The following is a 13,011-nucleotide window of genomic DNA, read 5'->3' on the forward strand; positions in this document are numbered from 1 at the left end:
AACCAGGTTTCTGTAAGGCAGAGTAAATCAATTTGTTGATCAATTATTAAGTCATGTACTAACAGATGTTAGTAACTGTTAGTCCCCATTTTTTTCTGAACTGTGTGGTGGTTTACTATGTGCCCAGAAAATTATGTTAAATGAAATGAAATGTTAAATGATGGTAAAAATCCCAACAATAAGCGTATAGAAAAAAGGTCTGTTAGTTTGAACGTCTACATGATGTTATTGATTGGAAGAGATGCAAAAAAAAAAAAAAGGAAGAGACGCAAGTGAAGGAATCAAGAAGGCATTTTTGCATAATCAAAGTACCCTTGATATGTGGCAGTGATGTGTGAATTTCTTTCACTAAAAGTATGTTTTTTTTGTTCACAAAATAACTGATACGTTACGTTTGTTATGACAAATTTACAGTTTAAGTATTTTCCACTTTTTAAGCTACGGATCAGTTCATAGGCTCATAGATTACAGCCTAGTGCCAAATCTGTAGACTAATGTTTGTGTCGATTAATTAAATCATCATTATGCTCAAGAAGCCAGTTTAAAAACTATGAAGCCTTTTCAGAAAGCTAGGCTAAGAGAAATTCAGGGTTATCATCCATCTTTATTATTATACCATGTTGATTTTTCCTGACTTGATGAGCTGACAACACAGCCACACACAGCAAAAGTGTGTAGATGCCATTTGCATTAGAGGATTACGGCGTCATAATTAGTCTTCTTGAAACTAGAGAAAGATTAGGCTTAATAAGGTTTCTAACACCTAAGATATCATTGCTAAAGCTTGATTTAGACTTGTATGTCCTAATGTAACCGTAACCCCTCTTGACCCTACACTTTAACTTTCATTGCATTGACCTGACATGTAATTTTCTCGGGAGGTGCATGTCCGGCTATGTGGAAGGTTTTTAGTTACTTCATAAGCTATGATGTAAATTTCCTGCAGAACTCAGTCCGTTTCATCTCCTGTGGCACAGGAAGGCTAAAATGAGTGACTGAGTCAACAAGTAGTATACTATGAATAAAATAATCTAGCTTGTTTTTTCTTAACATAATGAAGAAATATTAATGTATCTCACAAGTCTCAAAAAGGCAGATATAAAAAATTTAGTGGTCAACATAAAGTGTTTAGCCTAAAGTGTAGCCCTTCATAGCAATCACAACATTATTTTATTTTTATATTAATAAAAAAAAAACAAGCTTCGTTCTTTACATTATATTTCACAGATGTTGCTAATAAAGTGCTCAGTGAGTGTCCGAATATATGAACGCAGAGAACAATAAAAACTCTTATTATTTATATTATTTTTATCAGGCTGGTAAACAGTTCTGTTCTGTTCTATCCACATTAAGTTTTGAAAAATATAACTTTTAAAGTCTGCATTAGTGTTGCATAGCAGACACTCTTTGCACCTACAGCTTAGAGAACAAAACTTTCTTAAAGTTAATCCTCCCACTCAGCGGCTTTGTGTAGTTTGTTTTATTTTTCAAGTTTTTTTGCCTGAAGGCCAGTGCTGCAAAAAGAAGCAAGGACATATTGGTTAAATGTTTCTATTGTGTCTTCTTCATAATCACTTTGTGTTTCGAAGGACACGGCGGTCACATTAACCTGCTGCACATTTGCCGTTTGCTGTCTCAAAACAAATTTCTATCCCTATACTCACCCTTCAGGACAAAAAGAAATGTCTGGGTTATTTTATTAGTGACAAATATTTACATCAGCTATGTCAACTGTTATTTTATTAAAAAAGGGTCCCCAAGTTTGAGGAAACTATTGACATTTTGGGTTAGATAGTAAGGCTCTTTACACCCATGCTATATAAATGTAAATGACAGAAACATGATGATTAAAAGTGGTTATCTTTCTCTTTGCAATATTCTTAAGACTAATTTAAAGCTGGAATGGAATAAAAATTGCTTGGTGAGGCTGGTTTTAACCTCGCTGGTAAGCTGCTGGTTGCTGAATCAAATCCCTGTCAAGATATTTGCATCCCTTCTCTCTAAGGTGGCACAACTCGGCAAAAGTAAAACAAACAAACACCGATAACAAATTTGTCCCAGTCCATATGCAGCACATGTAGGACAGCCTGCAGAGAAATGTGAAATGCTGTGATAAAAGCAATGTGTTTCTTCACGTCTACTGGGAGAAGAATTCACATTATTTTATGAACAGTTAGAACAGATAATATATTTCAATAGGAACTTTTGTTTCAGCAGCACTTGAAACTCATCACCTTGGCAACCAAAAAGCAAAGCTTTGAAATTAATGGCAAGGAGGAGGCAGGATGGATGTAACACAGTTAAAAAAAGTTCTTTTCAGCTGCCACCTTATTCACAGCAGGTCCACATGGTTGATTTAGCAGATTTTACCATGGATGCCCTTCCTGATGCAACCCCCAAGGCCTTTGAGCCTCCACCCAGAAATGAAAAAGGGATCTTTTGCATGTTAGCCGAATGTGTAAACCATCAACCATTGGAATCAATGGATTTAACACAGGTAAGAACCTTCTTCTTCTTTTTTTTTCCAAAAACAAGTCATACAATTAGCACTGATCTATATTTAGGTTAATCAAGTGAGAGCACAAGTTACAGGTGAACCAGAGCTATACAGGGATTTAGAGAATGACAATAACAAAAACAACATATAGAATCATTTCGGCATCAAGTGAGGATATACGCTTGGGACTGTGTGTGTGTGTGTGTGTGTGTGTTGTTTAAACATCTTTGTGAGGACCAAATAATTGGCATGCCACTATACTTGTAGGGACCAAATGCCAGTCCTCACAAATCTGAAGCCATTTTTGAGGCTCAAAATGTGGTTTTCAGGTTAGGGTTACAATTAGCTTATGGTTAGGTTTAGGGTAAAGGTTTAAGTCAGGGTAAGGGGCTACGAAGTATTGTGTCAATTTAATGTCTTCACTAACATGTGAAAATGAGTGTGTGTGTATGTGTGTGTGTGTGTTGCCTACCCCTACGTCACAGTTGAGACAAAGACAAAAATCAAACATTGTTCATTGGAAGAACAAAAACTCAAACTTCTTTTTGCCTCTTCCCATAGCTAAATGTGACCTAAGTGCGGGATGATGCTAAACTGCTAGAACATCTAGTCAAAACCCTTCACAATAAGATGCAACATATCTACCAGCTATGTGGCAAGCTATCAAGGCCAAACAGATAGCTACTGTTAACTTAAGAGGCTGGCATACTATAAATATACATATTTGAAGCAGCTGGTCTGCACTTTGTAAAATAACAACAGTATTATGAAAATACATAACAAAAGTTACTTTTTCAAAAGTGAATATATATTTATAAACCCATTTGCTATAAGGCACTTGGTGTGATAAAGAGAACAAGTCTATTTTAGGTTTATTATTTAGGTCACTGTGCAGGCCATGTGCCAGACTGTTTAATGTTAACTGTTGCAGCGGTCCTTTCATGGCTATAGCAATTATCACCATGGCAATAGAGGAAGTGAAGTAACAATTGCTGCAGTTACAGTTGCGCACATTTCTTTTTAAACTCTAATTTAAATCATGAAGACTTCTGGTGGTCTGTTTAGATATAGTGGGATTTCATACAGTATGCATGTGTCATACTTAATTGGATGTAGTGTAACTTCACAAAGGTCATTAAGATGTCAAGGATTTTTCTTCCTCAAGAGCAAACAGCACACTTTGACAAGGGCTTAATCAGCTTCCTGAAGATGGATATGTGCACGGTATTCCTCATCACTGTGTAGCTTTTCCTTCTCATACACAATATTATATACAAACGTGGAAATATTTGTATGTAAAATAAACTCTCCACGGTGGACCAGTTCAGCTGCCTGTTTTTTTTTTTGTTTTTTTTTGGCAAGACAAAAAACATTCACTTCAATGCATTGAACATCAAGAGGACGTGCAGTAATCAGAAGGAAAAACAAAAACGCATTTAGCTTATGAGTTTATGACAATGTTTCTTTCACTTTCACACTCTTTTTGATGCTGATGTCTCCCTGAACCTATTTCCTGTAAATGGTAGGATGGTAGTTTAGGAATCAGTCCTGTAGGTATTATGGGATAGACAGTATATGTGGCCATTCAGGTCTTGTTTAGAAAATGAGTTAAATAAAAATAAAGATTGTGTTCTTCCACTGAGTTTAGAGGTACAAACCTTTGTTCTCCCAAAACAAGTAGGTACATGGCACTTACTAAGAGGCAGGATTCATGTGCACAAGGAGCAGACTCGAGTCTTCTGTGTGCATGAGTGTCTGTGTTTGTGGTAGTGTGTGGTAAATGAAGCAGGACACACCAGAGACAACAAAGAGTCACTGCCCTCAAGCTGTGGGCTCAAACTTTAGAGAGCCATTCCAGTGGCAGTACCAGGGGCCCATGGAGCTAATCAGACCCCTGGGACAAACTTCTCAGGCAACAATTTTTTGTTGTTGATACTTGGAGATTCTCTGTGCAAAAGGACAAAGAGGGATATGACTGAAGGTCTCTTCCTCCCCCTGCTAATCATTCGCCTTTGGCTGGATCTTAGGTCCAGGACAGGGCTGAATTAATTAATTGGTGTATGTGAGAATCTGACTAAAACTGGATTTTTATTGCCAGTAGCTTCTGTGAATTCAGTGTGTTATCAAATGCAACATGCAACTGTATGAAATCCAGACACAGTTAGGCACCTTTTTGAATGATGACATAATGGGGTTAACGAAAGTATTGCAGGATTTCCCAGCTTTTTTGTACATGGCTAATAATGGGATGAAAATCCTTTGCAGCCAATGGCTGCCTGAAGTCTAGAACCCATGGACATCACCAAGTACTATGTTTCCTCCCTTGAGATGGTCTACTAGGCCTTTAGTGCAGTCTCCTTCAGTGATTCTGGGTTTCTCTGCCGGTTTTGTCTTCAGTAAATAAAAAACATGCTCTGTTGGTTTGAGATCAGGTGACTGACTTAAAGATTGGAGAATATCCCATTTCTTTGCCTTGAGAAACTACTGAGTTGCTTTTCCAGTTTGCTTTTAATGACTATCCTTTTGCAGTATGAAACAGTAAAGCAGCATTTGGCTGAATCTGAGCAGAGCGTTTAGCCCTGTATACTTACTGCTGAAGACATGAATATGCCATAACATTACCTCCACCATATCTGACAGATGATATGTTGATATGTTATGGTTCATATTATGAGCTGTCGTCACTTAATTCTGGTACAAGTTGACCTTAGTTTCAAGATACTTTTTCCGAAATTGTGCAGACTCTTTTAGATCATTTCTGGTAGTTTGTCTTAGTCTTCCTGTTTTTTTAGTATAAAGGTTTGCTTCTTGTTGTAAACACAAAGGCATTGATTTGATTGTAGAGTTTAACAATGACATCCCCACCTCCCTAAGAGCAATTATCTACTTCACTGTCTTCCACGGTTTTCTGGGCTTTCTGGTGTTGTTGATCTGGGCATTGCATTCCGTCTTTTCAAGAATCATCTAAAGTGATGATTTATTTCAGTGTTTCAGTCTTTGGTGACCTCCTTTAGTTACATTAACATCTCTTTAACCCTCTTTTTTAAGATATTGTAGTGAAAAGCTGCCAAATGCAAATTCGCCACTTGGAATCAATTCCAGATCTTTTATCTGCTTAATTTTTCACAGAATAATGAGGAAACAGGTCTCACTCAACCATGAAACTGATTTTCAGTCAATTGAAAATGGGGGACTATGTATAAAAATAGCCATAATACTAAAACACTTAATGCACTCCTTTTGTTAAACCTTGAATTAAAATTGAAAAGCTTCTCTCCAATCACTTATTGAATACTTAATTTAGGATACACTGTTGTGATGTACAAATGCAAAATTACAAACCTATGTCATTGTCCAAATACTTACAGAACTTACACAACTGTAAGTGCCTGCTTACAGCAGGCACTTACAGCAGGCACACTTACACTTAAATTGGTCTTTCTAAACTTTTTTTTCCACTCAATTTCTTGGTCTGCATATCTGCAGACATTCTCATCCTTAGGGACTTGTTCATAATAAAATTACTAGCCTTCTATACTGACCCATAATGTATAATGTATACACAAGAATAGGTTAGGGAATAAAACTGTTCAGAAATGTATCTGTACATGACAGTATGTGGCTATTTGCTGACGTGGTTATTCATAATATGCGGTTATTTATGGCGAGTTTAACCATTAGCTTAGCATTCTTGCAAATGTTTATTTCTCTCCTGACATGATAGTTTGGCAGTGACTAAAAACATTCTGGTGTTGTGTCTCTATAGCTATTTTTTTTTCTTTCTTTTTTTTCCTAACGGTAATTCGCCGTTTCCAAGTAATATGTATTGTGATATGACAATATTATGTCCCATTCCTCCCTTTGTTATACAATTTTGAGCCTTTGTGAAGTCACACAGCTGAGATTTCCATTAAGTCTGTGAGGGTTCAGCGATTAGACCTTAGGGTGGAGATTGGGATTGCACCGTGCTCTCAAGCAACAATTTCTACTGTTGACACTTAGAGATTCTTGACACAGAAGGGCACAGTGATATAGTCGATTTCAAGGTCTTTCTCTTCCTTGCTCTTCAACTATATTTGAGTGCCGAGTGAAGCAGTACATCATTATAGAGTATATATGCTAATATATTGCAGTTTTAGCCATAAACTGCTTCTGGAATAAGGCTTAACATTTTATGAATGTTAAGCCTTATGTATTTTATGGTATTTTACCATCTCAAGGGAGGAATGTATTTTATGAATAGAAAGAAAAGAAAGAAATGCAATGAGGGTAATCAAGTACATGCTGGATATCATATTTAATATTTATCAATATGTAGACCACCGCACTCCCGTATAATTTCATAACAAAGTAATGACCCTGGTAGCGCTGGTTTACATGAACCAAACCCTGATTTTGACACATTTAGTACTGCTGAAATGTAATTTGTCCGTTTTGTAGACAAATTTGTCAGAATAAACTGGGGATATTTAATCTTACATGTTGATTTTATATCATATTGTATTATTATTAATATATTATTGAATTCGATGTGATTTTTGAAGAAATTATTTGAATACTAGTCATGAAAAACAGCTAAGTCTATTTTTCATTAATCATGCAAATTATCTTATAGATCAAAGTACCCTATCATTTCGATGCAGATATACTATAAAAAATAATGAATTAGTAAAGATTGAAATTAGTCATGAATACGCAATTCAGCCACAAACATGTTGAAATTCCAAAAGCTACGATGCCTGAAAAATGTACATAATCTCTTAGTTTGTATCACTTTAAGATCACCTCTAAATAAGACGAATATAGCTTAATTTCTATTTGCCTTAAAAGACGGCATTCAGAAAATTCAAAGTGCACAGTATATCAAGCCCACTGTGAGAGAAAAACCACGTTCTTTCAACAGAGTAATGCTTCTCACACTAGGATGTGATTGGGAAAAAAATCTATTCAAGTCAGACTGCAGAGATATGTTGCTTCTTATGTTTTATGGAAATCAAATTGACTAACTGAATTCCCGCAAAGCCCCTCCAGTAATCTTGCCCTGAAGCTTCTGACATTCATGCAAAGGTGAAGACAAACTGTCTTTGGTGATTGGTGCAATATTGCCCCAGGGTTTAGAGCTACAGCCAATCAGCATGCTTGAAATATAGGTAGGCTCCAGAGCCAGATTTTTTTTCTCTGTCAAGTGTCTGTCAAGGTTCACAGGAAGCAAGAGAAGAGTAAATAGAAGAAGTTTAAACCAGAACGTGAATCATATCCAAATCTTATAATCAATAATTTTCTGTCCTTAGGAGCAGTCTTACAAAATATATCAATATAGTCTATCCATATAAGTACAAATATTAAAAAATGTGTGGTTATTAATGCAGGTCTGTTTGACCATTTCTTTGAGGAGTCGCTACAGTGAATCATCTGCCTCCATCTCACACTGTTCCTATCCTCTTTTGCCACACACTGCATGTCGTCCTTCACTACATCCAAGAATGTTAACTCATTTGTCTCTACCCAACATCAGCATAGTTTCCACCAGCACCCTGCTGGTTAACAGCACTGGCCCAGTCATTGTTAACCCAGGGGCTCCACTGAACTGATATGGAAATCTCATTCTTGATGATCCTCATATGTGATTTGGCACAGACTTTTTGAAGAATGTCTTTCCTGGCGAAACCCTTCCGATTTATCTGGACTTGGGAATAGTGCTAGGAGTACACTGACTTGTGTCCACCCTGTGGCTGGATAATGATAATACAGGTTCATGTAAGGCTATAATGCAGTAAGCGAAACATAGTACTTTATATATTTATATTTAATATTGTGCAATACATGTGTTTTCTTTCAAGTGGTATTAAAGTTAGGACCTTAATTAAATACTTGTATATACCTGTGCTCACTGAGTTCAAATACATCTCAGTAATGAAAGGCTATTTTAAACTACTTTAGTTTGTTTAAGATAATAATGTAATAATGGAAGTACACATGTGCATGTATATGGCAAAACTTGCATCTAAAACTGCTATTTTTTTTAAATATTTTTATGATGTTCTTTGTACATTGATGTGCTTTGAACACTGATGTACTTTGATGCACATTGTTAGATTTGGGTAGTTTTAAGTTTAACTTTGTTAGCTGAAGTACTATTAAAGTAGTTTAAAAAATCTGGGAAAACTGCCAACTGTGCTACTGGCAGTGTACATGTTGAAACAGCATGATGATACTCAGAACAAAGTTCAGATTATGTATCACATCCTCTGAGACCAATTATCTGTTTCTCCTTCTTAACCACAAAGCTTTCAATCCGTCTCATTTCAAAACAAGCACAATAAATTGTGTGCGGTTATGACTTAATGTGTGTGTCAGCATGTAAGATTCTGTTTTTGAAATGGAAAATCTATAAATGGTGGCAGTAAATTATAAAAGAACAAAATATTCATCATGGTATGCTTCACTCCCTTAAAGTCAGATGAACATGTGACTGTATAGCTTCTTGACTTAACATTTCTACCATCGGTACTTACAACAAAGAACGTGCTATTCACAAAGAGCCTCTGACTCTTCAAAATTACTGAGTGAATCACTGAAGTATGCATACTTCTTGTCTTTGCCATTTTTTGTTGATGTCAACGAGCCATAATTTAAAAAATGGCTTTCCAACCGGCAGTTTGTAAGAATCATTCCTGAGTTGTGAAAAGTTGTGAAAAAGTAAGGCAAGTACATTGCAAGGTCTTAAATTGGTGCTTGACAGCTCAGGTGTTTTGCTTGTCTGCCACTGTGAATTGTACCTCTGGGAGGCCGAATGACACCCTTTACCCTTGTTCCACCATCGACCTTGAGTGGAAAACCAGAGGAAGGATTGGGATTGGCTCTCGCCTAAACTTGAATAGTCATCTGTCCTACTCAATCAGTCAGCCGTTCTCACTTAAAAGAAGGGCAAAATGCTGCTTGAAAACATGCTGCGGTAAAACACAGGTGTCAGTGTATGACAAGAGAAGCTGATCTGGGTGAAAATACCAGAGAGTAACAAAAAGCCTCTGCCCTTGTTAGACGCACTATCCCTGGAGAGATAAATGGAGGGCCATTTGTTTTGAGCACATGTTGAGATTTGAAGTTATGGTTATGTTGGCCAACAATGACAGTGGGTGATAGGTTTTACAAAGAAGTATTCAGTAATGCAGAGATGAAGGTGGCAATTTAAGACTGAACAAGAATATATCAGCACAGCAGTGATGTTCAAGTCTGGTCTGTACTCTTTTAAAGCCACATGTCACAGCCACAGTGATGCAGCAGCCTTTACTATTAATATGAATATAAAGCCAATGGTAATAAGACTGGTGGTTATTACACATAACCTACAGGTTTTTTTTTCACCTGTATAATAAAATTCACCAATAACACATGCAAATTTAAAGGCACAAATTTTTCATTTTGCCTTTAAGTCTTTTGTCTTGATTTTACAGCCTGGAAATTATTATTTTTTTCTATTTAATCTAATCGCTCATGTCCTTTAGAGTCACTTATGTATTAGACAACAGTAGAGACTTTCTTACCCTTGCCTGCACAGAGATCATTCATATTGTATTTGTATTTCTTTCAACAATATAGTAATGCAAATTATCAACATCCATAGCTGGGTAAAGAAAGGCCAAAAACAAATTGCAGAATAAAAGCTAGGCTTTAGCACACTTAAATGTATTACATTTCAACAAGACACTTAATTAGCTGAAACAGGTTTGCCACTTTAATTACTTTAGTTGTTTTTTTTTTTTCAACTGAGTGTAAGTAGTTTTATCTAGGAGCAAAAACGCATAAGTATTCTCCAATTGTATGCATGTGATTAAGGTTTGCACAGCTGTAATTGCAACATAGCGACTACCTGGATGGATATGAAACACACCTTCTTGGTTGAAAGTACAAATTACTCTTCAGATGATGATCAGCAATTCCCTGATAGGTTTATGAAACAAAAGTTTAGTTTTCAGAAAATTAGAATCACATGCAGTCCTGTGGTCTGCTCAAAAGCAAATGAGAATTGAGGAAAATATCTAGACTAGTATGAGGGCCCCAAACCAGTACCCACCCTAGAGGCAGATACACTGCATAACAGCGGGCAATAGACCAGTGTTATCATGGCGGGTTGTGACTCTGATAGTGGGGATACCTTTGATCATGGTCCAATGTCCCAGAGAGGTCAGCGCTAGCCACTGCAGCATGCAGTTGGCTAAATACACCCAGGGAAAAATTTCTGACTGTGTCAAATTTAAAGCCATCTCCGAGTGTGGTGTGACTACTGACAGACTCTACATCTCCAAACTGAATGCAGAGTGAAATGTTTACTTACCTAAGCAACAATTATGCTTCTGTGAATAAGGGCAAAAGAAAGGTGGAGGTAAAAACATGCCAAACACTGTGTTTGAGATTCCATCAAAAAGGAAATAAGCAGAGGCCTTGTTTTTATGATGTGTCCTCCTGCTTTTATAATGAGTCACTCTGTAGGCACCTTTTGCCCTAATGACTAAACGTCCACAGGCTTAACAGACGTCCCCTAAAAGGGGCATTTACTGTGCTATGGCCTGAAATGGTATGACTATGAATGGGAAAGAGTGTTGATGGCATCAAAACAGGCTTTGTGCTAGGTAAGTCTCTCAGTCTATACGTTCAAGGATAAGATGTGTTTAATAAAGCTTTTTCTATTTCTTGCAAATATCTTTTTTTCTGTTACCTCAGGGCTGCTTGCTCCCTCCATGCTTATTTGGGTAGGTTTAAAACAACAACAAAAAAGTTGTAAATACTTTTGTTCGCATGCTTGTAACCCTTTGTTTAACACTGCTCTCCAATGTGGGTAATTTCCTCAGGCAAAGTCTACAGAAAAGCACATGCAAAGTGTGCCTCAAAAAGTCTGTCAGCAAGCTGTGCACCTCACAATTTGACATTAGGACAAGATTAAGCCATCACAGTGTCTCAGCAGGGATGCTCATCAAAGTCCTTGAAGCTACGCGTGTGGACATTGGGAGTGGGCCCAGATGCAACATATCTTGTGGATCTAGGGCTCACAGTTGTTTGTTTGCACATTTCCAGATTTTCCCAACCAGTGTTAATCTCTTTGACTCCCGATGGCCATGGGACATGTGGCTCTGTGTGCAAATAACACTGAATCATAATGATTCACTTCCTTTCTGGAATGATGAGCAGCACAGTAGTCTTCTGTGTGTGCTTGTTGAAAAACAGGAAAAAAAAATTAAGGAGTAAAGAGAATAAAACCAAGACGTCTATTATCTTTTACTTGACATACTCTACTGTGATAATGAAGCTCCTTTAATTTTCTCGCCAAATTGTCACATGTCTAAGGAGTAATTAACATAAATTTCTGCTCATAAACACACTTGGCTTGATCCACATGCTTCCAGCTGAGCACCTGTATGTTTAATTCATTGAGTCTTCTAGATGTCTCAAAAGTCTTTTATTTCTTCGACTGCAGTTGGTTATACAAAGACAATGATCCCACATTTTCTCAGCAGACTGGAAATATGCAGAACAAAAGCAAGGCTGTCTGGATTTATAAAAGCTTTATCAGAGTCTAAACCACCAGATCCACAAATTAGCAGCTGAATGATGCAGGTGACACATTGTTTTTGATTTCTATGTGTCATTTTCCCTTTAATAGAAAGAAATAAAAACCAGACAGGCAAAGGTAGACGTTCACAGAAAATCTTAAATGGAATAATTCACAGCATGAACACACATATAAATGAAACGTCAGCTACAGAAATATTCATTATTAAACTCGCTCTCTGCAAAGTGTGAAGAAGTGCTCATACATGAATAAACAATATTGTATTAAAATGCTAGCAAAAATGAATATATTATAGATTCTTTAGTTTGGTGAATGACAAAGCACTGCTACTTTTTACTACAGCAAACTGTATGGGATTATCTGCTGTATGATTTATGAAACTAATGACAAATAGATATTTGTTTTACCTAAAAAAAAAAAAAAAAAAAAAAAAAATTAATATGCTCCTTAATTTGAATATAATTTTATTGTCAGGTAACTGGTAATTACAGTATGTCAGAATCCAATCTGTAATATAATCCCAACTGACATAATGTATAGCTTCCTAATCAGTCACTCCAAGAAGGCCCAGGGTAAAAAATAATCTTTTTGGTATTAAAGTAAACATAAACAAAGTGATCTAGTAATGCTGGTGTCAAACCACCTCCTTATTAAGAAATAATAATGCATACAGAATAACCTTGAGAAAGCCTAACATGACAATCAGCCAGAGTGATGGATGAACTGAGCCGGATGAGCTGTTGAGGAAGTGCACGGTATAAATGCATTCCCCACCAGCTGAAGTTATTTGCTCTCGCATTCACTCAGTTATACAGTGAGCCAGTACGGGGAGCTGAGTCTTAAATCAATCCATTAGATCCATCCATCATCTCCGTATCTCAGTGGGAGACGAACACTGATGGATCTGCTCACATCGACTGGCATTCCACCTTAAAAATGGGGCTTG

This window comes from Neolamprologus multifasciatus, chromosome 7 (assembly GCF_963576455.1).
Source record: "Neolamprologus multifasciatus chromosome 7, fNeoMul1.2, whole genome shotgun sequence".
Taxonomy (NCBI): domain Eukaryota; kingdom Metazoa; phylum Chordata; class Actinopteri; order Cichliformes; family Cichlidae; genus Neolamprologus; species Neolamprologus multifasciatus.